Consider the following 26,158-nt stretch of genomic DNA (forward strand, 5'->3'; position numbering starts at 1 on the left):
TTTACGTCTCTCTTTCCTTCCATTTCCTTAGAAATGAGCATGTCTTTATTTGAACTGAATGAATTGAATACTTAGTTCCTATTAGAATTTTAGCACTATATCTGGTCCAGTTTCTTTGTAACCTTTAGATGAGCACAAATGAGAGTTGGGAGACCTGTTTCTAATCCCAGTTTAGTCTTTAACTAGCTGTGCATCCTTGGGCAAGCCACTTAACCTCTCTGGACCTTCACTTTTGTACATGTAAAGTGAATGAGATGGTACCAGGTAATGTCTTAGGGGTCACATTACATAAGTAAAATTTTTCTTCCATGAAGTTCCTGTGGAGGCAAGCTCTTGGAATATTTCCTCCTACTCTGCTGCAAATATGTACTGCTCTCCTCCAACACAGTATCACCTCTTTGAGGCAGAACTTGCCTCTTTCCAGAAGTGTGATTCGTTTGTATGGCGCCATGAGCACTAGGACAATACAATAGCAGCAACTACCATCAAAAAGCACAGCTAAGACTTAAATGTGACGTGGCTCATAATTACCTTGTGTGTAACAAAACCCTTTGAAAATTTATTAAAAGCCAGGGATCTACTTACAGAAAAACACACATAAGCATATATGCACAAAATTTTAGGGAGTCCCTAGACCCTCTGAAGCCTATTATGTATTCCCTAGGGGTTCATGAATCCTAGGCTAAGAACACTTGATTTGGGGATATTAAAGGGATCCCTGGAGATAAACTAAATTATCAAAAATGCTTCTAAATTAAATAAATATTTATGGAATATTAAAACTCTTTTTTAAACTACAATAATTGTGCTTACATGCTTAAATCTTAGAATAGAATGCAAACTCCTTACCATGCATTATGAGGTCCTACATAATCTGGTTCTTGCCCACCCTCATTTTATACTTGTGAGCTCCACTGGTTTCTCTTTTGCTCTGGGAACACACCAACTCTGTCCAAGTCACTTTCTGCTGAAGAGTCCAGAGTCACCTGTTTCCTCTACCCAGATCACTTCCCTGGTTGCTGTCCTTCAGGCCTCAGTTCAAATATACCCTCCTCATGAATGTGTTCCCCAACCACTTTTGCACCTATCCTCAGTCATCTGCTAGCACATCGACCAGTTTTCCCCCTGGATAGTCAGTCTTGTCACAGAAATGCCCATGGTTTTTGTTTATTTGCTCATTGTTTTCTCTCCCCAGTAGGATGTTAGTTCCATGAGGGAAGGGGCCTTGCCTCTCTTACTTATAATGGTATTTCCAGAGCCAGGCACAGTGCCTGCACATACGGGGCATGGGTACTCAATTATCAATTGTTGAATAAATGATTAAACTTCAGCTAGGGATGGATTAAAACCCTTAGAAGGTCTGAGCACAAAAGATTATGGTGCTCCTCTTACACTTAATTCTAATAAAAATTTTGGTGCCCCTCTCCCATATTTAACTCTAAGTAAAAACAATACTAACTCAACCATACACTTACATGTTCTGAAGTGAAAATAGCTTCTTTGTAGATTAATTATCTGATTTAAGACTTGGAGCCCCTGCTCTGCTGATGCCCTAAGTACATGAACTTTGTCTACCTTTGGAGAATCTAGCACTCACTCCTCCCTTTAAACATGCTGGAAACAGTTTTAGATTAAGCAAGCTTGTCTATGCCTAGAAAAAAACCTTGCTGGGATTTTGATAGGGATCATGTTGGTCTGTAGATCAGTTTGGGAAGAATTGACATTATTTACTATATTGCTTCTTCCAATCCATGAAAATAGTAAGTTGCTTCAGTTATTTAGGTCTTGTTTAATTTCTTTCATCAGCATTTCATAATTTTCAGCATATAGATCTTGTACATGGCCTGTTAGATTTATACCCACGTACTTAATATTCTTTGGAGCAATTATAAATGGTATTGTGTTTTTAATTTGTTTCCACATGTTTGTAGTTAGCATATATAGGAGCTCTTTTAGCAGAACCAGAAAAAATGTCCTCTTTAGTGAATTGAACTTGTTCATTGTTAACCTGGGGACTAGTAACAATCTATCCTAACATTCAAGGACCTCCATAATGTGCCCCTAAATCTCTTAAATTTAACCCAATTCTTAATTGCTACACACAAATCTCTACTGCTTTGAGAAGGGTCTACTTGTCCCTCATCTGAATACACCTTATTCAGTCCACCTCATGTCTTTGCTCTGCCATTTCCCCTCTAGAACAGTCCCTCCACTGAGCCCTTTCACCCCAAGTTAAATCTTAACTATACTTCAGGTATGAGGTCAAAACGTTCTTCAGCAGCTGCCTTCCCTGGCAAGCCCTACATTGCTTCTTTTCCTCGTTGGATTCTTTTAACCAATATTGTATGTCACTCATTCATTTAGTTTTATATTAGTTTTAATACATATCTAGTTTCCCTAATTAGATGATATACATCAGGAAGCCTCCCATAATAGCTATTGTGGCATCGCAGTACAAGGAAAGCACTCCAATTTAATTGTTTTATAGATGTAGAAAGGGGAGAGAGGTTTCAACATGTGTCAGGTAGAGCAAGGCTTCTGAAGCTGCAGCATGTTAAGTGTACTCCATAAATTCCCACAGAGGCTTTCACCCAGGCGAGGTCCATGCTCTCTACCTCTAGGACAAGGATTCCCTCCCTTTTCCTTCCTTCCTTCCCTCCCCCAAATCCCAGCTCCTACAACTAAGCCGACTTGAGATGCAGATTCTTTTCAACTACCCCCTCAAAGCTGTTCTAAAACCAGCGGGTCTATGGTTAAATTTTCAGAGGCTTACTTGAGCTCAGATAATCCCACGGAAGCTGCAGTAACATCTCCTGGCCACCAGAGGACAGGGGGCCGCGGAGAGATCGCTTCCCCTCAGCAGGAGTCTTAGAGGTCAAAGGCAGCAGAACCTGGGCTCTCCATCCACAGCCTTCATTCGGGCTTTTTTACTGTGTGAAGTGCTCAGCGGCCTCCCACCTCCAGGTGGGCTCCTTTTCTTCTTCTCGAAGATGAGCCGGAAGCTCCCAGAGGCTTACCCCAACACTAACCTTAAACGATTATCAATCATAGCCAGTGCACTTTAGTTGCAGGGTTTAAAGGCAGAAAAGAAATATGGAGATGTTTTATCTTTCTAACGCATCCCAAACCTGCTTCTCTGTTCTTGAGCCAACTAAAAAAAAAAAAAGTCCCTTAGGCAATGTCCAAATGGACATTCCACAAGAAAGATGCCTTTAGGGACCAATGTCCCAAATGTAGTACATTGCAAATGGAATATTTTAGGAACTAGATTATTCCTCCACATAAATTCTGGCTCCGGCAGTCCATTCGCAGTGTGCTTTTCCGTCATTAATCACATCTTTGTTATGTGATATCCACGTGAGTACTTCTCAGTAGAAGCAGCTTCATGCTCAAATGCTCAAAGAACACTAGAATAAAGCTCCAATTGTCCTATTCAGTGATTCCAGGTCCTGGTTTGTCACCACCTCAGGTCTCTAGTTTTTCAAAGTGCGTAATGTGTCTCAAAACAAAGCTATTGTAATTAATCCAAATTTTAAAACGCACAGACTGTATAGAGTTAAATCACAGGGTCCGGCACCTCTCAAGAGGCAGGGAACCTCGAGTCGGATTTAAAGACGATTCTGCACTGTTCGATGTAGAAAACATTTTTAAAGAGAACTTTTGGCTGCTCATACTCATTAAATTTGTAAATATAAATAAGTATAAGAAAATGTAAGCCAAGTAAAATAATGAATGTTAGGAACATTCATGTGGGGGCTTTCAACGACAAACATAACAGACGGCTGAAAGCCTGACAACCCTAGCATGATTTTTCCGAAAGTACCTGCAACTTCTTTTTCATAACAGAGGGCAGTGCCCTGCATTTTGGATTCGTCAGACTTTTTAAAAGAGTGACTGTAATTCTCTCAAATCATTGTTTGCGTTTCTTCACGCTGGTGAGGCCTCTGGAAACAGCCCAAGGAGAAGAAAAAGGCTCCGGGTGTTCGTGCGGGGGAAACCCTTAAAATACCTGCTGGGGCGCAGCGCTGGAGGCGCGCGGCCCGGGCGCGGACCCGGGGGTCGCGGGCCGGGAGCTCGGGGCCGCGGGCACGCGGGCGCGGAAGGAGGAGGCCGCGCGGCCGCCTCCTCGGGCTGCCCGGCTCCTCCCAGCGGCGCCAGCGGAACCTGCCTCGGAGTCGCCGAACTCGGGAGCGGAACGTGACCCGACCCCTCCCCGCGCTGCCGGAACGAGGCGCGGAACCGCGCTCGGGGCTCGGGCGGCCGCGGGATGGATGGGCGGGCGGGCGCGCGGCTCCGCCCGGCGCCCACCGCCCTGCCCTCGCCTGTCTCCTCCTTTCCCCGGGGCTCCGCTGAGTTCATTCACTGGGATTGGTTTCAAGTGACGCCATCTCTTTATTTTTAAACCAATGACCTCATCCGCGCTTGAAGTTTCCTGACCAGCGACTCTTTCTCTTTTCCCCCAACCCCCCACCCCACCCCCCGCCTTTCCCCCTCTTTTCTGTGTATCACTGTTTGGGGGGCTTTAGACAGTTTTTAAACGATTATTATCACCTCTCCCTCCCCCCTCCCTCCACGTTCCCCACGCGGCCCCCCACCTTCACCTCCCCAACTTCTTCACCCCTTTCAACATTGTTTTTTCAAGGCTGACTTGGGGGGGGGGGGTGAAGAAAATTTGCAAACGTCTCCTTTCTTCCTAAGCCTCTCGCCCCCGCCCACCCCTCAGAGAAGAAGATAATATAGTGAAAAGAAGACGAGGAGAGCGCGACGGGACGGACGCGAGCCGGAGCGCTGCCGCCCTCCCGGCTCCGCGCCGGCGCCTCGCAGGTCCGGGAGGCGAGGGGGGACCGAGGGGAGACGCCGTGACAACTTTCGTTTCCCTCAGAGGGAGTCGGGAGGTCGGCGGCCCCAAAAGTAAGTGGCCTCGGGCCGGCCGCGCGGACTGTGCGGGCGGGAGGGTGCGGGGCTCGGGGCGCCCTCCGCGCGGGCAGCGTGGACGCTCCGCAGCCCGCCCGACTCCGGGCGCCGGGCGCCGCGCTCTCGCCGCGCTCTCGCCGCGCCGGCTCTGCCCGCCCGGGCGTCCGGGCCACCTTCTTCGGAAGGCAGGGAGGGAGCGACCGCGGCCCGGAGCCACGAGCGTTTGAAGCGGGGGTGTAGGCCTGGCTGGGGGCCGGCCGGAGCGGGAGGGGGCGGGCGGCCGGGCGCGGGGTCTCGCTCGGTGCTGGCCCGGCGGCCGCGTCCCGCCGCGAGGAGCCGCCGCCGCGGGACGCGGGACTTTCGCGGGCGAAGCTGCTCACTTCCAGGCGCGTCTGTTACACAACACGCCTGCCAAGTGGGGCCCCGGCCTGACTGTTCCCATTATCCCAAATTCGCCTTTGGTGTAAGCAGCGAGGCCACCTGGGTGGTGACGGCGCTGCTTTCTTAAACCAAACCTACCAACAACTCAACTTCTCCTACTGGGGCCCGAGTCGTGATGTTGGGGGGACCCATCGCGCCAGCGACTTCTTTAATCACGTTAGTTGTAAAACGTGAGGAAAAAAAAAAAAAAAAGCCCGGGGAGACAACCGAGGATCTGTTTATCATGTGTGGTTCCATGTAATAAAACACCAGGGAGGAAAATAGGCAAAACTGGGGTTTATTTCCTAAACACACACACTCCCACACACCCCGGTAATTAACTTGGAAATATAAGTAGATCTTAAAATGAATGGAATTGTAAAAAAGATTATTAATCGTTAGCTGCAAAGATCCTCAAGTCATGGGCGTCACAAACGGTTCGGCGAAAGCACACCGCTCCCCAGCCTGTGATGAATGAAGTGGAGAGGAAAAACCTGTTGCATAATCTCGTTTGCCGTGGGGTTTGCTGCGCCGGCCCCCTTGAACGAAGGGGAAGTGAGTTAAGATGCAGGGTTTTAAAAACTCTCTCAAGTTTTTATTTACCCAGTGCTCTGGCTGCCACTTCTGCTTTAAAAGACTATAAGTAAACACTCAGCTCCTACAAGTGAACCAAACCTATCAAACCTGTTTAGAAAATGACCAGGTATGTTTCTTTTCTTTCGTGTGTGAGTGTGTGTGTGTGTGTGTGTGTGTGTGTGTGTGTGTGAAATTTACCATCCAGGAAAGACCTTATGACTACTGTTTGGGAACTTAGACTGTCAGAAAAATACCTCTTGATGTCCCTCATTTTATGGGGCTACTCGAGAGTGCACATAGGTGACAACTGTTTCTTCAAAGGATTTATACTATTTTGAACTGCATCAAGAAAAGAGATGTTTTAAGCTAAGGTAAATTTTTAAAAGAAGACAGTAATTCTTACCCGTTGAGTTACTTTTTAATTTACTCTTCCTTGAGAATCATTTACATCCGTAGACACAGCTTGGGAGACCGTAATTAATTAATTGAGACTTGTGGAGTTCTGTGTTTGGTGAAGGCAGCAACCTGGAGAAGTAAATTGAAAAAACTGAGATCTTATGGTTCTGTGTAGGTATTTCAGTCAAAATGTGACTAGGCACTATGAAGAAGGAAAAAAAAGCTGTAGAATTGACTGAATTTGAGGACTGTGTGGAAGATTGCTGTTAAAAATTGGGGAGGAGAGAGGGTGTTATTATTTAACATCTTATATAAAAATGTGGGCTAAATTACACCAGCCAAAAGTTGGTTTTAGGTAAAATAATTTTTACTTATCAAGGTTCCACATGAAGGAAAATTAAAAATGAGTTAATTCTGCTGGTAATGTGGTGGCTAGTATATGAAAAAAATCAGTTCAAGCACTATAAACCTATATTCAGATATAAAATAATCGAGTACCTATAAAGTAAAAATAGTCATGTAAAATTTGAGGATTAGGGGTCTCTGGCCAAAAGCTTAATGGAAGTAACTGAAAGGGGGCAAAATAGAAGATCCTGTTAACCCAGGTCTTTTTCTTATACATTTAAAATTTATTTGTGGAAGCGCAGCAGTGATAAGGTCTGAGGTGAGTGCAGAGTTTAGGCTGGGATCAGAAGGGCTAGGGGTTGATTTGTGAGTTTGTTTTGATGTTATTTTCTGTAAGTGTCTGTATTGGGAATTTAATTCCATAGAGCTTTTGGTGTATGGAATTATGTATTGATGAAGCTGATTTACATAGCTGCCCAATATTCATTTTTTTGACCAATCATATCCTACTAAATATAATTTGTAGTCACCAGTGTAATTTATCCTAGAAACCCAACGTTTCCTGGAATTTAAAAAAAAAAAGTGGTGTTTTCTATCTTAAAAAAAAAGTGACATTTTCTATCCTATGTTATTTGGAATAAAAATTTCCCTGGATGTTTAATGTTTTTAAAAAGCTTTTCATTTTCAAGCAAATAGTACTTTAAATTGAAGAAGTAAATTAATATAGGAAAGCTGATTTGGATCAGAATCCCAAGAAAAGGGAAAAATAAATCAGGGAAACAGAAACCAGATTTTATGACAGATTTTAACAGACTGAAAAAACTAGTTAAAAGGGCTTCATTGAAAAAAATCACAGTTGATGGCTTGATGGGCTTTTTTTTTTTAACTACATCAAAATTTAAAACCAAAACAGATATCCACCATCATAAAAGAAAATGTTACTAATGTTGGCTTAAGTAAAAACATAATTAAGAAATTAAATCTTGCCCAAAGCCACATATGATATATTCCAAAGCCAGATGTCATTTTTTTCTTGATTTTCTTATGTTGTAGGTAATCTGATATTTTTGTACATTTCATTAGCCCTGGTGATCAAGGGTTGGCCATGTGAAGGGATGAGGTTCATAGAAGGTTGCCAGATTTAAAGAAGCAGGCTCAGGCTTTAAAAAGAGGCCATTCTCATGCACAGACTAAGAGGGACTTTGAAATTTAATCAAATAAATGATTGGAGGAAGTAGGAGTGGCTCAAAAAGAAGTATCTAAGGCAGATTACCCAAGACAGGTACAAAGGAAAAAAACTTGCCAGGGGTAGGGCCAGGAAAGAAGGAAGTGGAATATATCTTGGCATGAAAGGAAAAAGATATAAAGGGAAAAAATACCCTCTTTTACCTCAGCTACAAGAAGAGGGTAATGAAACTTCACCTCTTTCTTAACTGAGGTTAGATAGGTATCACCAAAAAGTCACAAATAAAAATTTTAATCTTGGGGGAGGGAGGATGGATAAAATTATGAGTATAAGTTATAATTATATGAGTATGTAAAACTTGAAATTGCCAAACACAAATTTAAAATAGACAGGGGCCCACTGCAATTTTAATTGAGTTATTGGAAAGGGAGGGATAGGTTATAAAAAGATGAAACTATTAATTTATTTCTAAGTTAACTATGGATATAAATCGATCAAGCAAAACACTTATTAATGGTGTACTATTTACATGAACTGAGGTGAATACCAGAAGTTGGGGACATGGTTCCATGCCTTTAATAAGGAGAGGATTATAAGAATTTTAAGGGAGGTATGTTCATATGCAAAGATAAAACAATTATCAGACAACAGGGAAGTGCCAGATTCACGTATAAAGAAGGAGCTTGGAGGATTAGGGGAGGAAATCTTCATAGAGAGAATAGAATTTGACCCTGGCTTTACAGGATCTTTAACATGTGTATGGAGGAAAGGAAGTGGGGAGGTCAAAGAAGGAGGCCATTCATTCATCTCTTCATTCAGCAGATTTGGATTCTCCCTAATGTGCCAGACACTGTTCTAGGAACTGGGCATAGAGTAGAAAATAATTTTTTTTGCCCTTATGGAACTTAACATTCTGGTAGGAGAAGATGGAAGGAGAGTAAACAAGTAAACATTACATGGAGATCCTGATGTCAAGTGGTGAAGTTTTGTGAAGATCATGACCAGGGTCAGGAAATTATAGAGGGCTAGTTGCAGTCCCACTTACTCTGCAAATAACCTATTTGTCCACGATATCCTGATAAATAATGATATAACTTAATATTTATTGCAGTCCAAACCAATTTGAAAAAAAGTCTACACATTAACTTTAACCAATTTTAAAAAAAGAAACCTACATAATGTCTATTTTAGATTGAAGCATGTAAGCTTTGAGTTTTTAACCCCTCATCAACAATTTATCTACTTTTTTGCCCCTGCCATTTGCTACAGATCTCATGTTTTTGCAGTGAAGTTACTGCCATTATAGTTTACTTAGGGTTGTGATGTCTTGGGCTGTATACTTAGGTTAGATTCTCTATTAGGAGCAATGTTGCAATAGTGCCACAAAGTAAAGCTAAATTCCAAGGACAGGTTGTTTTGATGGTACCTTGTATGAGAGCACAGGAAACAAAAGATGTACAGACAGTATAAAAGGTATTCGGTTTTATTACCGGATGGGTAAAATAGATTAAAGGATGACCCCTCTGTGGGTCCTTACCACATGGTATAGGAATGGAAAAGTAAATTTGGACTGTGTTGTGTTTCGTGTGCTTAATTAGGTCTCCTCAAAGATTTGTAGGAGAGTTAGTGGCCTCACTGGAAATACTGTCTTAAACTTGGGATTTTTACTCTCTTTCTACAAATAGTAGAAACCTAAAGCAGTGTCAGTTTTGAAATGGGGAAGTCTGGATTCTTACTGCAGGTATCTTACTGCCAGGTTTTGTTGTTGAGAAGACGTCCTTTACAGTGCCAACTAAAAATTTCTTGATTACTATTTCTTGTTTTTGGATACTTGTATGAAGTACTTCTCAAGCATTCTTGAAGAAATATGTTCCCTCCGTTCTCCACTCTTTCTGCAATTTTAAACATAAAAAAATTATAGGTGAAACTGAAGTAAAGGGTTCATATTAAGTGTGTGTATCTATAGAACCAAATCTTTTGAAAAATTTTCTATATGCACCTTAACCAATTTTCATTCTGACACCCTTAGGTAAGCCTATGGAAAAGAAAATTTTCAGAGGAGGTAGGAAATTCTTCAGCATTCCTCTGATTTTCTTCTAAAGTAAATACTCCATTTAGAGAAGGATTGGAGATAATCAGTGCTGGGGGTCTGCGGTGTGTGTGATAAAAGCTAATGTGACAGCTACTCTTCAAAAATATTTGGAAAGGACAGCAAAACTCAGATTTGTTTCAGTGTCTGGTGAGAAGTAGGGCAAACTGATTTTCAGAAGAAAAGATGCACTATAATTATAATGGTATATGGCAAGGTAATTAATATTAAATATCTTCATTCTTCCCCTTAAAATTAATGTGGAAGGACATATAGAGAAGTATATGCTGTTTATTGTTTGCATTGTATAAATGAGAAAAAAAAACAGCCCTGACCTGGTGGCTCGGTTGGAGCGCCATCCTGTACACCAAAAGGTTGCAGGTTCAATCCCCGGTCAGGGCACATATGGGAGGCAACCAATCGATGTTTCTCTCTCATATCTATGTTTCTCTCTCTCTCTTCCTCTCTAAGATCAGTAAACATATCCTGGGTGAAGATTTTTTAAAAACCCAGTTCATTCTAGGATAATCTGGTAGAGTCAGCTTTTGATGAATGTTTGCTGAATAAATAAAATTAATACAACTGTTACTTTTGATTGTGGTCCCATTACAACTCTAGCTTAAAGCATTGGCTTTTGAGTTTTGAGTTGAAACCTGAAGGGGGTTGGTTGCCTTACAGCCTCAGGCACCTACCTGACTTGTTAGAGCAGTATGCTTGCTCTGGAACATGGACCCTGACCTCCAGCTTGCCTGACCTTGTGGCTGACCTGACCTCATCTTTTCCGAGATGGCAGGTGGTTGTTTCCTATCAACGACTTCTCTTCCTGAGCAGCTGCGCTGTGTTCTCTTCTTGTTACTTCTCAGAATGCTGAAGTGTCACCAGTCTGGCCTATTTTGTAGTGGGTTTCTTTTGTTATTACTGTCTGTTGTTTGGTTGAGGGAGAAGCACATTCTTCAGGAAGATAGTTCTTGACTTCGTTTTGTAAACTGCGCATGGCATATTAAGCATGGAGTTGTTTCTTCTTTCTTCCTAGCTTCTACTAAAAATCTTGTGTTTCTTGAAAATGAACTGGTAAGAATCGTATTTTGATGATACAAACCAACTAAAAACTAACAAAGACTTTTTTGGGGAGACAGTCAGGAACTTAGAACATGGAGTGTGTATTAGGTAGTATTTACAAATTATAACCATAAAGTTTTTGTCTGTATTAATATTTTAGTGATGTTAAAAAATTCTCATACGTTAAAGGTACATATGGAAGTATGTATAGGTAAAATGAAATAATAACTAATACTTGTTTTAAGAAACTTCAGGATAGGCACAGACACAGAAATGGGAAATAAAACATTGACAAGTTTTTGATTATTGTTGAAGCTGGGTAATGGGTACATTGGGTTTTGTTACTATTTTCTGTACTTTGTGTATATTTGGAAATAATCATAATTAGTTACACCATATACTTAAACTATATATTGCCAATTATAATTATAGGGGAAGAAATTTAATACAGTAAAATTACGTGGTTGGACATTTGAGCTAATTGGCTAATCAAAAATCTGCATTTTTTCTATGTTATGCTTTTAGTAATACTTTTTTAAGAAGGGTGAATTTTGTAAAAATGTGGTCAGAAGAAGCGTTTAAAACTCTTTAACTTTGAGACCCTATAATAATATATACCTGTACTTTATTAATTGCTTTTTCATATTTTGTCTGTATTCATTTTACAGATGAGGAAACTAAGACCTTAGAGAGACTAAGTGATTTATCCAAATCTCAAAGCAAGTAAGAAGTGCTAGAACTGGAGCCAAGATCTTCTGATTCATTTTCAGGTACCCATTCTCTAATATACACTTATTTATAAGTGCTCTTCTTTAACCAATGGTTTTCAAACATTTTGGTACTCTTGAAAATTATTGAGGACCCCAAAGATGTTTTGTTTATGTGGACTGTGTCTATCAATATATGACACACTGAGAAATGTTTAAAATGTTTATTCATTTAAAAAGAATAAACTCATTAAAGGTTAACATAAAGAACATACTTTTATGAAAAGTGGATTTCAAAACAAAAAATACAATGAGAAGTGTGACATTGTTTTACATTTTGCCTCTCTCTTTAATGTATAGCTTAATAGAACACAGATGGATTTTCAGTACTGCTTTTATATTCAATCTGTTGTGATATGTTGCTTGTTAACGAACATAAAGAAAACCCAGCTATACACAGATACATAGTTGAAAAGGGGTGGATGGAATATTTCAATGTCTTTTCATGTAATTGTAAATATTCTTTATTACATCAAAATTCAAAAAGTGATAGATTCTTAAAGGTTAGTTGCAGTGTTAACTTTGAAACCATATCAGTGACTTTTTTGTGATCTGTAACATAAAGAATCTATTGATCCATCTTGCAGTTTGAACGGATCTTTGATGTGTTTGTGATTCTATAGCATCCATCATACATTGGTCATTTGAAAACATAATGGTTTAGTGAATTGTGTAAAATCTTTCAAATGTTGACATATTTGCTTATATAATATTTAACAAATCACATTCATTAATATGACCATTAACCTCATCAAAAATGTCTTTAAGAATTGGGAAGCAGTCAAGATTTTGGTGTTGAGTTCAAGTTTTCCAAAACACTATTTTTTGCTCAAGAGCTCAAATTTTATCATGGGCAACAGGTATTGTCAGTTTTTCCTTGAAGTATCAGGCTTACTTTATTCATTTTAGAGAAAATGTTTGCCAGATACCTGAGTTTGAATAAACTATAAGTTGTCTGCCAGTCATTCTTTTAAACAAAAATTGTATTGTATGAAAAAAGTGTGTAGTTTAGCTCAAACAATTTGCATACATGCTTTTCCTTAAAATTGTATTAGGTATGTAGCAGAGGAGATTTTTATGTGTACCTTCCATTTCATTACACAGAATGTTAAAAAGACCAGGTTTTCAAGAGTGAGATTTAATAAAACTAATTGCTTTTATTGAAAACATTAAGAGAAACTGGCTTTTAAAAAATGATTGATAGCGAGAAATCAAATTATTACCGGTGCAGTTTTGTACCCCTGCCTTGATTCACACTAAAGCACCTACATTTTGTCCATCATTGCTTTTGTACCATCAGAGCAGATAGCAACATGGTTGTTTCAGGGTAAGTCATAAGATTCAAAAAGTTATTTAATACTTTGAGTAATTCAGCAGCACTTGTATTTGTTGCCAAGCATTCACATAAAAGAAGACCTTCTTCAATGGTTAGTTGGCTTGGATACTGGAATAATGAAAACAAAACAGTAAGTCCACTCACATCTACAGATTTGTCCACTTATAAAGTAAAAGTACCATCCTTAAGGCGAGATACTAACTTGTCGTTTATGTTAGCAGTAAAATATTTAATTTGATGCGATACTGCATCATTGATAAGTGGCATTGCCATGATTTCTTTTACTGACTTTTCATCCAGCAGACATTCAGCAATGTCAGCCATATAAAGCTTTATTAGTTTCTCAGCTGTTGTGTGTACTGCTCCAACCAATTTAGTCTGATCATTTACCCTGTATGATGATTCAGTGACTTTATCATTTCTAATTTGAAAACAACCTTTTGCTTTTAAAGAGCTCATCATGTCAATGTTTAAAACATTCAATTTCTTTATTTTTATTTTCTTTAATCCTTACCTGAGGACATGCTTATTGGTTTTAGAGAGAAGGGAAGGAGGGGGTAGGGGGAAAAGAACATTTATCAGTTGACTTCCTGTATGTGCCCCGACGGGGGATCGAACACAAAACCTAGGTATGTGCCCTGACCGGGAATCAAACCAGCAACCTTTTGGTGTACGGAGTGCCTCTCCAATCAACTGAGCCACACTGGCCAGAGCTCAATTTCTTTTTCTTTAATCTCAGTGAATTCATTTGATGATAATGAGTAATGAAGGTATAGCAGATATAATCAAAGAAGTACCCAGAACACACTGAGTTAATGTCTTTAAAAAATGCATATTTATACCTTAAATTTGCTACCTTGGGAAATTCTAAAAAAACACAAAACTATATAAGCATATGTTTCATTAACTGCCAGAGGGCTACATTATCATCACACACCATGTATCCTCTGGAGTCACTGTTGTACCTTCAGGAGAGACTGAGAGTGAAAAAGGCAAATAACATCTTGTATTATTAAAACTAATTTTGACATTGTGGATTCCCTGAAATGGTCTCAGGGGCCTCCCACCAGGGGTGTCTGGATAACACTGAAAATGATGATATAAACTAGTGTGGTGTTCTAATATATTTTTAGAGCAGTCTAATACAGACATCTATATCAATACAGTAATGTTTCCATTTTAACTGATTAATTTGCAAGGAAAATGGGAATATGCGAGTGTGTGGGTGGAGCCATGTGACCCAGAGACCATAATGGGTGGAAGGTCATATAGCATCAGTGGGTGGTGGGGATAAAGCGTAGACAGGAGGAGTCGGTAAAAGCACTTTATACTACAACTTAACAAAAAAAATGAGCATTTGCTGTCCCTCTGTTTTTCTTTTTAAACTGAAAAAGCACTGAGCCTACATATATGTACAAAATACAGTGTTCATTATATCAGGATTACACAGCTATTTATTTTCCTTGAATGACAACAGGGGAGAGATGCTAACATACTTGAGAGGAGAACAGATGCTCATTGCAGTTGTTTGTTCTAACTAGGGAGGCTGTTGACCTTTTTCCCTGAGGAAGCTGAGGGGTGACAAGACACATGAGGTTAGAAAGAAGAAATTGTGAAAGGGGAAAATGGAGTACACTAGTGGTCATGGGAACAGCTATAGGCAGAACGGGGTTGTGGACAGATGTAGATAAGCATTGAGGGCAGAGAGGAAGACGAGTGAACTGGGCTGTCCTGTGCACTAGACATAGGAAGAATGGAGCCCGGGGAAGTTCAGAGATGGGTGTAGCAGGAGTCATGGAGATGAACATTATTTGAAAGATTTCCATCAAAATATGGTTAAGATAACTATTTTAATAATGGTACTGGATAACCTGACTTTCAATGTCTTACCAGTATTCAAATTGTTATTCTAACCAATGGGAGAAGATAGCAGTGCCATGAGTTTGGTGTAGTGCTGATAAATCTCTAAGCTTTGTTTATAAGCATCAATATAGAAAAATATTGACTGGGCCAGGTTTAGGGATATAAATTCAAGAATGAAATTTTAACACCTTATTTTTTACTAACACATAGTTATGATTAAAGGAGACAGAAGAGTTTAGTTCAAAAAGACATCATTTATCAATTTGTTATTTATGTACTACTTAATTCCAAAAAGGAATTGAGATGGCAGAAGGAATGATCAAAGTCAATAATCAAAAACAAACATGATTGTAAATGATGTTTTTTCCCTAATGTTTTCCCTACTGATGACATTTATGTTAATAGGGTCATATAGTTGAGGTACTGTAACTATAAAGCATTGAAACTGGTCTCTGTCAGCTATGCAGGAGGACTATAATCCTGTAACTCTTTAGTTGCATGTTGTATAAACAGTGTATGTGTGTAATGGGAGTGAGATTGGGCAGGACAATCATAGCATGCCACAGACAATTTTTTTTTGAAATTCAGGACTGCTTTCAACTGTAGTCAACAGAAAACCAACAGCAGGGCCTTAAACTATGAACTATTTGTTTATGCAGTTCAGAGACGGTTAGGGGTAGGTGGTCTCATGGTTGGCCCAGTTGCTCGGCAGTCCCCCCAGGTTCTCTCCAGCCTTTGATTCTGCCGTCCTTTGTGTGTCTACTTATTGCCACCAGGTCCCAAAATGGCTGTCTTAGCCTTAGGTATCACATCCCTTTTCAAGGCAAGGGGGAGGTAGAGGACAGACAGGTCAAGCAATCCTTCCTCCTGTGCTTGCCTAAAAGAGAACAGTCTTTCTCCAAAGTGTCCATTCAATTTCTCTTCAGTATCATTTGCTTGAATTGTCTCACAGGGCTGCCCCCACCCACAGGAGAGACCAGGGAAGCGAGTGTGTGGCCAAGGGGACTGGGGTTACCGTGGTTGGTGTAACGCTCATCACGTATCATTTCCTGGGCTTGCATTGCTTGTTGCCCAGGAAAAACCGATTCTGTTAGCAAGTTAGAAGTTTCTTCAAACGTCTGTTGGGATAGCTGGCTAAGTGTGTGCCTGTCACAAATACGCAGAAAGGGAAGCACAAAGGGTACTAAGTAATTGGCTAAAACAACTTTTCTTTAGCCTGGAGACTGTTTTAAGTGTTCCCCCACAAACAAGGCCATAGCCATTTTCTTTCTTATTTTGGTGGAAGATTATACAGCCCTGTATCCCAGTTGGTTGTAGAGCTAATTTAGAGACAGTTAGATCTCAGTTTTCTCAACTGTGAAATAATATTATGTTAGATGATCTCTGAGGTAACTTCCAGTTCTAAAACTCTTGTCTCTTTTTTTTCCCGTCTATTGACCATTTTGCATTTTACTAGAGAGAGGATATGAAAATGTATGGTGTTTTTAGTCCTATTTTTAATTTTTTTTAAATTTTATGTGCCCCAGGCGTGAAACAGCTCTGGCCACCAACACAGGTGTCAAGCCAGGATGAACTAAGGACTTGTTTTTTAGTCATCTTGATAGCTGGGTAGTATCTTTAATAAAGATCTTGGTGGTATAGAAGGTTAAAGCTAGAATTAGGTTTTGGCTTTTTGGCAGTTACTCATATTCTGCCCCAAATTTCCATTGAAAATGGAAAACTAATTGCATTTTTATTTTAATAGGGGATCATATACATATAAGCGTATAATGAAAATACCCATAGTACCCATTGATCTCCTGAGAAAATGCCTCCTGTCCCAACAGAGGAGACATTTTAAGCACTGTTGTTAAAAACCTGGCCAAACTTTCCCTTTTGGCATTTGTTCTTATTTGTTAATAGTGTTCATACTGCATATTTGCTTGAGATAAAGTTAAAGGACAGCTAAAGGAAAATGATTCCCTTCGTGCATTGTAGCAACTAAACTTTACTTGAATGAGGCAGTACCTTAATATGGGATTCTCCTTGTGTTACAGAGAGAGCAATGATCTGGTTCCTCATACAGAATCCTGTCAAGATTATATGAATTTAGATATACAGTGAGTTGAAAATTGTATTTCCACTTTAACAAATTACAAAGCAATTACACTGCTTATAAAAGAGATTGTGAAAACATTAACCTAAAAAGTGCTACCTTCTCTTCAACAAAAATCTTATAGAAGGATCACACTGCATTTTATTTGTGGTTTATCAGTATTGGGAGGTCCAATAGTTAAACATTATTAACTATGGCTCTTAAGGGGCCAAAGGGCATCTGCAATTTGGGGTATATTTTTAAGAATAAAATGTGTGTATGTATATGTATTTAACGGGCAGTGTCTAATTTCATTACCAAAGAATATCCAAATATCAGTTAGAAAGTTTCCTTCTACTGAAACCCTTTTAAGTATGTAACTAAAACAATTGTTTTCATTTTTCATTATGTGAATGACTAAGAGTCTTGTTAATGTAAATATTCAGGAAGCTTGATTTTATAGCTTTTGGGTTTATAGCCAACAGTAAAAATCATGTATGGTGGAAAACCCCTTCTTCTCTTGTCTATAGCTCTTACCTTTAGTCCCAACTGAAAGACAGACTCAAGTGGTTTTTTCTGGCAAATGAATGACCTGTGTGTCAGGATTTCAGATGCTGTCAGTGGGCTATCTCATTATAGAATGTAATTAATGTGATGTTAGTTTAAAGAGATACAGTATTTGGGGGAGAGGGGGATTTCCAAGTACCAACCATTTGACAGGAAAATGTAGTTTTATATAAGTTTTAAATAAAAGTTATTGTGAAATCAGTAGAGATTTTTCATTATAGAAATGACCTTAATTCAGTCATTAAAGTAAGCACTTTGGCTTCTGTGTCTTGTAAGCTTTTTTCTGGGCCAAAGATTCATTCTTTTTGCCAGTGGTCATCAGCGTGTCATTGTAATCAGCACGAGCAAGTATTTACTGAGTGACTTCTAAGAGTGAGGTATTAGCAGGGTTGCAAAGAAGTAAAGCATGGCACCTTGGTCATGAGGAGTTTATTGTTGCCTGCATCTCCTTATTGGTTTAAGCAAATTACCACAAAAGACTCCTTATTCTTTACCCTCAGGGTTCTTCAACCGGTGGTCCAGTATACCATTCTCTGCTCTCCTAGGCTGAGGGTCAAGCCCTCTCTTGCCATTTCACCTTCTCTCCTGTGATTGCAGGCCTGCGTTGCTTATTCTCAGCAGTGTGCTAGCTGGCTGCTTCCGTAGGGTAGTTTGGGAGAAGGAAGACAGTGTCCTGGAGCAGTTAAATGGTATGAAAGGTTGGGAGGGACACAGCAAGAAAAACTAAGAGACCTGTTGCTGTTTTCTTTAATTTTTTTCCAAAAAATTTTATTGTGGTAAAAACAAATAACATAAAATTTACCATTTTAATAATTTTTAAGTGTACAGTTCTTTAACTATATTCTCATTGTGAAACAGGTTTTTCAAGTCTTTTCATCTTGTAAATCTGAAGCTCGGAACGTATTAAACAACAAAATCCCCTTTTCTCCCTCCCCCCAGCCCGTTAACCACCATTCTACGTTCTGTTTCTATGAATTTGACTGTTTCAGATACCTTATGTAAGTGGAATCATGTAAGTGTCTTTTTGTCATCTATTTTACTTAGTATAATGTCCTCAAGATTCATCCATGTTGTATCATGTGACAGGAATTTTTTCCTTTTTAGCTGAATAATACTGTATTATAGTTGTATGTGTAATCACATTTTGTTTGTTCATCTATCAGTGAACATTTGGGTTGCTTTTGGCTGTTGTGAATAATGCTGCTGTGAACATTGGTGTACAGATATCTCTTGGAGACCCTGCTCTCAATTCTTTTGGGTGTATACCCAGAAGTGGGATAGCTGGGTCATATGGTAGTTCTATTTTTAATTTTTTGAGGAACCAACATACTGTTTTGCATAGTGGTTGCACCATTTTATATTCCCACCAATAGTACACAAAGGTTCCAATTTCCCCACATCCTTGCCAACATTTGTTATTGTCTAGGTTGTGTTTTATTTGTTTGTTTATAGTAATAACCATTCTAACAGGTATGAGGTGATACCTCATTGTGGTTTTGATTTGCATTTCTCTGATGATTAGTGATGATGAGCATCTTTTCATATACTTGTTGGCCATTTGTATATGATCTTTGGAGAAATGTCCCGTTAAGCCTTTTGCCCATTTTTTTAACCGGCTTATTTGATTTTTTGTTGTTGAGTTATAAGATGCCTTTTTTTTTTTAATGTGAATGACAACTTAGAACTAGTCACAGATCAGGTGTAATATAGTGCAGGGATAAAAAATGGAGTGACTGGATCTACTACCTGCAGAGTAGCCACTCCCATCTCGTCATGGCCAGTGCAGCTTGCTTCATTGAGGGCTTTGTACTCCAAAGAGGATTTGAGACCTCAGATCCATCCTCCTCTTCCTCTTTCTTCTCCTCCTCATTACCTATAAAACCAGGAGGGGTGGACAAGATGATAACCAAGCTGTCTTTCAGCCCAAAAATTCTGAATTTTGAGAGTATTACCTTTTACCAACTGACTTCTAGCATCTAGAATTTCTTTGGAACTGTGGTAATATCTGGCCCCTAGACTGAGAAATCTTTGTGTGGCTAGTAAGAAGCAGTCCACGAAAGCTCTGATGGACCATTGGTTTTATAACTTTTAATTTTACTTATTTTTCTCTTGATATCACCTTCGGACCCTGGGCTGAAAGGCTAATTCTGTTACTGCTGCTATACACAAGTCCTTCAGTGGGTATGTCATGGAGTAGTAGAGCTTGTACTTTGCTCTGGAGATACACTGCAGTGTTTTGTTTTTAACCTACTTACGGTCATGAGGAATAGAAGCCAAAGTTCATTGGACAGTGTATTTGTTGTTTTAAATACATAGAGCAAACTGAACAGCCAGTTTAAATTCAGTGCATTTTTATTTCTGAAAAACCAGCTATATTTTTGTGTTAAATGCCAGCTTTAAAGAAATATTACCCTGAAACAGACTCATAGATACAGAGAACAAACTGATGGTTGCCAGATACGAGGGGGATTGGTGAGGGTGGCGAGGGGGGGAGGGCTGGGTGAAAAAGGTGAAGGTATTGAGAAATACAAATTGGTAGTTACAAAATAGTCATGGGGATATAAAGTACAACATAGGGAATATAGTAAATAATATTGTAATAACTATGTATGGTGCCATATGGGTACTAGACTTATGGGAGGGATGACTTTGTATAAATGTCTAACCACCATGCTATATACCTGACACTAATATAAAATAATATTGAATGGTGCCCTAGCTGGGTGGCTCCGTCGGTTGCAGTGTTGTCCATACACCAATAAAGGTTGCTGGTTCGATTCCCAGGCAGGGCACTTACCCAGGTTTTGGCTTGGACCCGCAGTTGGGGTGTGCACAGGAAGCAACCAGTTGATGTTTTGCTCTCACATTGATATTTCTCTTTCTCTCTCTTCCTCTCTTTCTCAAATTAATAAAAACAGACCCTAGAGTGAGGATTAAAACAATAATAATAATTGACAACTGTAATTGACAAGAAAATAAAAGAAATATTGTTCATCTGATGTGTTTATTCCTTTTCCATGGCTTTCATAGTGATGTGTGTTGTAGTAATTAAAGGAAAACAGTAATGTGATTGTGGTGGTTGAGGCTGAAGGATACTGTGGACTCTGCTATGGTATGCTTAGAATTACGTTTAAGTTTCATGTATTTAATGTTCTAAAATTTTTTGCAGCTTATAGATACTGTTTGACAGGTAACAATCTTTCTGGAGCTTGTCTTAATTACGGAGTTTTATGTTACCGCCACAGGTGCTGTGACTTAAAATGCTCTAACGCTAACAGCACTCTATGAGACAATAAGGTAAACAAAGAAAAATCTGGTAAACTAAGTAGGAATGGGTGAGGAATATGCATGGTGACTCAGAAAATGAGCTATTGGTAGTTCTTGCAACAGAGCCCAATATGTCTAGTCGAGTTTTGTCTTTGTGCTTGGCCACCTGTGGCATCTACATTGCTTTCTGGCCTATTGCCAGTTCTCAGTGGAACATTACCAAATACTAAATACTTTTGCCAAAATATTAAATGTAGCTGGGTGTGTGTGAACAGGGGAGGTAATGCAGGGAACTAAGGCAGCTTTAGGAAGCTACATTGTGGGAAGGTGCCATAATGTTAAGAGCCACCCTAGGTCATTCTTAACCTAGAGTATACAGTCAGGTCAAGGATTGAAATGCTTTTAGTGACACTATGATGATTTCATTGCAAAAGGTTATCCAGGCCCTGAGGGGGCTCCTCATCACTATCCATCTGATCATAGGTTTGTAATTTAATTGTGAAAAAAAAAAACACAGCCGCCAGAACACTGGGAAAGCGAAAAAATAAAACTAACGTGTGGTCGATAAGTACAGGCCATAATTCATTAATGTCATCCTTCTTAAGTGGGTGTTAAGATTCCCCTCCAAATATAGCATTGCAGAAATTTATGATATATAAAACAATCAGATGTTTTCATTATTTATCCATTTATTTATGGTACATGGGAAATATAACTTGTTTCAATACTCTAATTTCACTTGTGGTTTCTAAAAGTATCTAATGTTACTGTGATGACAACATCAATATCATTTGTAATAGAAGTTATTTTTCCTTTTGGATGCTTCAGAATCCACATATTAAACATTAGAGTAGCACATATGGCTCTAGGACCGTGGTTTGATCACCATTTCTCAGATCTGCTTTGTATCTGGTGGAGAAAGATTTGTTAGGAAATGTGACCGAAGTGATCATAGAATTCTGGCTTAATGGTAGCTTTTAGAATATCATTAGACTTGATTTATCCATGTACCTTCTTATCTATTGTTAGAGTAACTTAAGATTTGATCATAATTTGTGTAATAAGTAAATAAGCTTTGCTGATTAAGTAGAGCATATATGTATAAAAATGTGATAGTATTCAGAAATCAATTAATATAATTCACTGTAGAAAAGTAGGAAAACCATATGACTATCTCAGTGGATTCAGATAAAGATTTGTTAAAATCTAATATCTGTTTATGATAAATAGCTCCTAACAAACTAGGGGCCTCCCAAATATGATACCAATATCTGGTGAGGAAGCAGAGCAAGTGGAACTTCCATATGGTGTTGGCAGGAATGCAAAATGGTACAACTACTTTGGAAAACAGTTTGACAGTTTCTCATAAAGATAAATGTACACTCACACATGACTCATTATTCCTGCTCCTCTTAAGGTACTTACTTAAGAAAAATGGAAACTAAAGTTCACACAGAAACCTGTACTCAAATGTTTATGCAGTTTTATACATAATCACCAAAAAACAAAACCCAAATGTCCCACAGTGATGAATATACAAACTGTGGTACATCTCCATAAACTATTGATGCATGCAACAACATGGAGGAATCCTAAAGGCATTATGTTGAATGAAAGAAGCCACTCTCAAAAGGTTGTGCACTGTGTGATTCAATTTAAGTCCTATTCTAGAGAGGCAAACTATTGGTATGGAGAACAGGTCAGTGCTTGTCAGGGTTTGAGGGTGGGGAGAACGTGTTGATTACAAAGGAGTGGCATGAGGGAATTTTTTGGCATGATGGGGAACTTTACATCAAAAAAACATTAATTTTACTTTATGTAAATTAAAAATAATTTTTAAAAAGTAAGCTTAGTAATATTTCTAGATACCAGGTCAATATAAAAAAATCTGTACTTCTGTATAAAAGTAATAACCAGGAAATGAAATTTTAAGATGACATTTATAATAGCATCAAAAAACATCAATACCTAAGACTAAATCTAATGAAAGATATCCAGAATCATTACAGGAGCTGATTCCAAAATTTATATGGAAATACTAATGGCAAGAATATACAAGGTAGTAATATGTGGACTTTTGTGTCTGGCTTCCTTTCTTAGCATAATGTTTTCAAAGTTTACGGATGCCGTAGCAGGTATTAGTATTTATTCCTTTTTATGGCTGAATAATATTCCATTTCATGGATCTATACCACATTTTGCATATCCATTCATCAGTTGATGGTCTTTTTGACCATTATAAATAGTGCTGCTACAAACATTCTTATTCAGGCTTTTGTGTGTCCATGGTTCCAGCACTCTTGTATCTAAATCGATCTCACTGTCTTACTGCAGCACTCTGCAGAACTTTTCTTGGCCATTGCTTCCTCCAAGGTTTGTAGTGGATCATTAATAGTAGTCAGAGGAATAATTGTTAGGAACAAGTGGACCAGTTTTATCACTGAAGTGGTCTGTAGACTAAAAAGCTTGAGGACCATGGGTCTAGACACCCAACTTCTGTCTACAACTGTTATAGATTGTCCATCTCCTGAGAGCTCATACCTTTTGCCTACCTTCCTGGGCTTTCCAGTAAAATGGACTAATTTTAATAAAGCTTCCTCTCATTTTTCTTGCTTACACTTTGTGGGAGATGCTCTCGGGCAGAAATGATGTCAGTGTAGTCTTGTCAGATAACTGTCAGACTTGTAAAGCAGGTGCCTCCCTTTTATTCTCTTTCTTCTGTTTGTGTTTGTTTTGGGGAGAGGGGACTGTATGTACCTGGGGTCTGAAGGAAGATGAACTATCTTCCCCCTCCCTGCTTTCTTCTGCTAAATCAGTGCCTCCAGGAGAATCAGCAATCTATCTGCCTCCTGAAGATGAATCTACTGTTTCCTGGCAGGAGGCAGCCAACCTTCGGGGACTGGCTGTAAAGATGTTGACTTCAGAATCAGTAGAGTTTGCTGGCTAATGATGTCCCCATTCCTTCCAAACTTCCCTTGCCAGAGGTTATTTGTGAACACAAAGGGATTGTATAGCAGCACCCTAAGGAGTTACGGTAGCAGAGCATTCAGAGTAAATATGTGTTGGTGAGATTTCTCACTTCTTCCTTGTTGACTTCCAGACATCACCCCTAGAAATTCTTTCCCTTTCCCACTCTTAAGAGCACTCACATACTGAGCCTTGCAGATGTCTGTGTACAAATTTTATTTCTATGGTATTATCTTAAATTGTGTCCTCCAAAGGTGTCTGAGCAAAAAGGCTTACACAACAGAATAGATGTTCAAAAACTGTTGTATAAGTGAATGAGTCACAAGTTAGACACACTATTCAGGGAGACAGCCAAATGAGCATTTTCTAGTCTCGTTTTTCTTTTGTTGTATGTTAATAAGGTATATTATGAGTGAAAACTCTTGACTCTGGTTGAATGCCACCTTTTTAAAAAAAAAAAAGTAATTGCAGATACAACCTTGAGAAGGGTGAGGGTGTCCTTTATTTAAGGTAATGTAGAATGTTTGGCTGGAAGCCCGAATCTTGGTTTCCATCAGCATTTTATTAAATGAAATTTTACAGGACTGGATTAGAGGGAGGGATTACAAAAGATTGTCTGCCCTTGTACTGGTGATTTGCCCTTAGTAATGGGAAATTCCTGGGTGGAGATGTTTAACTTGCACTCATACACAGGTGAACACTGAGTTCTATCTTGTCTCCTGCCAACCTTTAAAGATCTTTTCTTGATACATCTACATCTTAAAAACAGTGAAGAAAGATTACAAACTAGATTGTTTCAACTATAAACTGTTTTATTGAGCTGGAATGAGGTTCCCTGCCCCAGCATATCCTTGTGGTCTTTGTTGGGTGTCATAAGCAAATTGTTGTGCACCTCCATTATTACTGGAATTAAAGAAACTGTGACATTGAGAATGTGGTCTATTACCCGACCATGTATTCAGAACCCCAGACTTCCAGCAGACTATATAAAACACACATCAGAATATAGGTCAGATGAATCACAGTATTGTGTGTGTCGCCAAATTTCTCCTTTCCTTCCTCTTAAACTTTGCCTTCCAAGTGGCCTGTCCTTTGTGACCCTTCCTTGGGAGGAGAGAAAGAATCCATCTCTGCCTGTTTGTGTAAAAAGATACTGATGCCTGGGCCCCACTTCCCAGAGAGTCCGATTTATTGGTCTGAGGGTACATCAGGATATTTAAGAGTTCCCCAGGTGATTTTAATGTGCAGTTAAGGTCCAGAACTACTGCATTAGCCAACATACTCCTCGATTAGCCCTGTATCGAGTTATTTTCTTTTTAGTGAATGTTACAGCTTCACAGAGTACTCTTCTGCACACTGTTCTCAGTGACCCAGTGAAGCAAACAAGCTTCTGCTTCCAGGGTTCCTGATTCTTCACAAGTGTCCTGGGAGGGCTTGTCTCAGCATTTTGCCCTCCACTTCACACATGGCTGTTCACCTCTGACTTCGTGGCAGGCTGGCGTTTCGGCGAGGGCACCTCTCCATAGCCACTCACATCGAGTGCTTAAAGGGTGCATTTTTCCTCACTTTTTGAAATCTTTTGCTTTCTGTGCCTTTCATGAGCCTATTAAAATTTGCAGAATGTTTGGTAAGCCCTTTACGGTTGTGGACAGCACTGTTCTGTAGAAGCTTTGGTTTCTGTTCCACCAGTGACAAGTTGTGTAACTGGGCAAACACCAAACATTTTGTAAGGGGGGTCTTATTAACCTGCCAGAAGGCATGCACTAGACCAAATGGGAAGTCCTCCTGCTCAGTGAGGAGATTTCAGTTGCTCATGGCTGACTTCCCATTTCTCTCATGATTGGTAGTAGCCATGGTCATTACTTTTAGTTCAAACATAAAACTTTTGCACCTTTTGTCCCCCAAAGTGAGAGAGACTGAAGAATCAGTAGGTCTTGAGGACTGATCGGTTGTAAGCATTGAGAAAAACAAATGTGTTCTTCAAACTTGTCTGATCCTAAGACCTCCTGGGATATTGGTTAAAAATGCAGATTCACAGTCTACACTCAAGACCCTAAGTATCAGTCTCGAAGGGTGGGGTCTGGATGATCATTTTTATCATTTAAAATTTTTTTTAAATTAAATTAAAAATTGTCTTCAACAGAAGGAAGTTTGCATTGAGTGTCAGAAATAACCCAGACTGGAGTAAGTGCCTTATTGCCTAACCACTTTGAAGTTTGTTACTCAAATGTCACTTCTCGATGGGGCTTTTACTGGTTATCCTATTTAAATTTATAAACCCCCCTTCCCTACATACATCTGTTTACTGCTGCCTTCTCTTTATTCTTTACAT

General features: G+C 39.3%; 1 protein-coding gene across 5 annotated transcripts in view; it reads left to right on the top strand.

Annotated features, from left to right (window-relative positions):
• Nucleotides 1–26,158, top strand: part of DUSP16 (dual specificity phosphatase 16) — a 146,119-nt gene that overhangs the window by 69,862 nt on the left and 50,099 nt on the right. For 2 of the 5 annotated variants that reach the window (XM_087814784.1, XM_087814785.1), the window contains exons 1-2: nucleotides 4,507–4,911; nucleotides 11,654–11,755. The gene's annotated coding sequence lies outside the window, so the exon portion shown is untranslated. Of the gene's footprint in view, nucleotides 1–4,506; nucleotides 4,912–5,555; nucleotides 6,038–9,866; nucleotides 9,900–11,653; nucleotides 11,756–26,158 lie in introns of those variants that run through there. The other 3 variants (XM_016197454.2, XM_016197452.2, XM_016197451.2) reach the window with 3 other exon arrangements.

The sequence above is a fragment of the Miniopterus natalensis genome, chromosome 2 (genome assembly GCF_054644295.1).
Source record: "Miniopterus natalensis isolate mMinNat1 chromosome 2, mMinNat1.hap1, whole genome shotgun sequence".
Lineage (NCBI taxonomy): Eukaryota > Metazoa > Chordata > Mammalia > Chiroptera > Miniopteridae > Miniopterus > Miniopterus natalensis.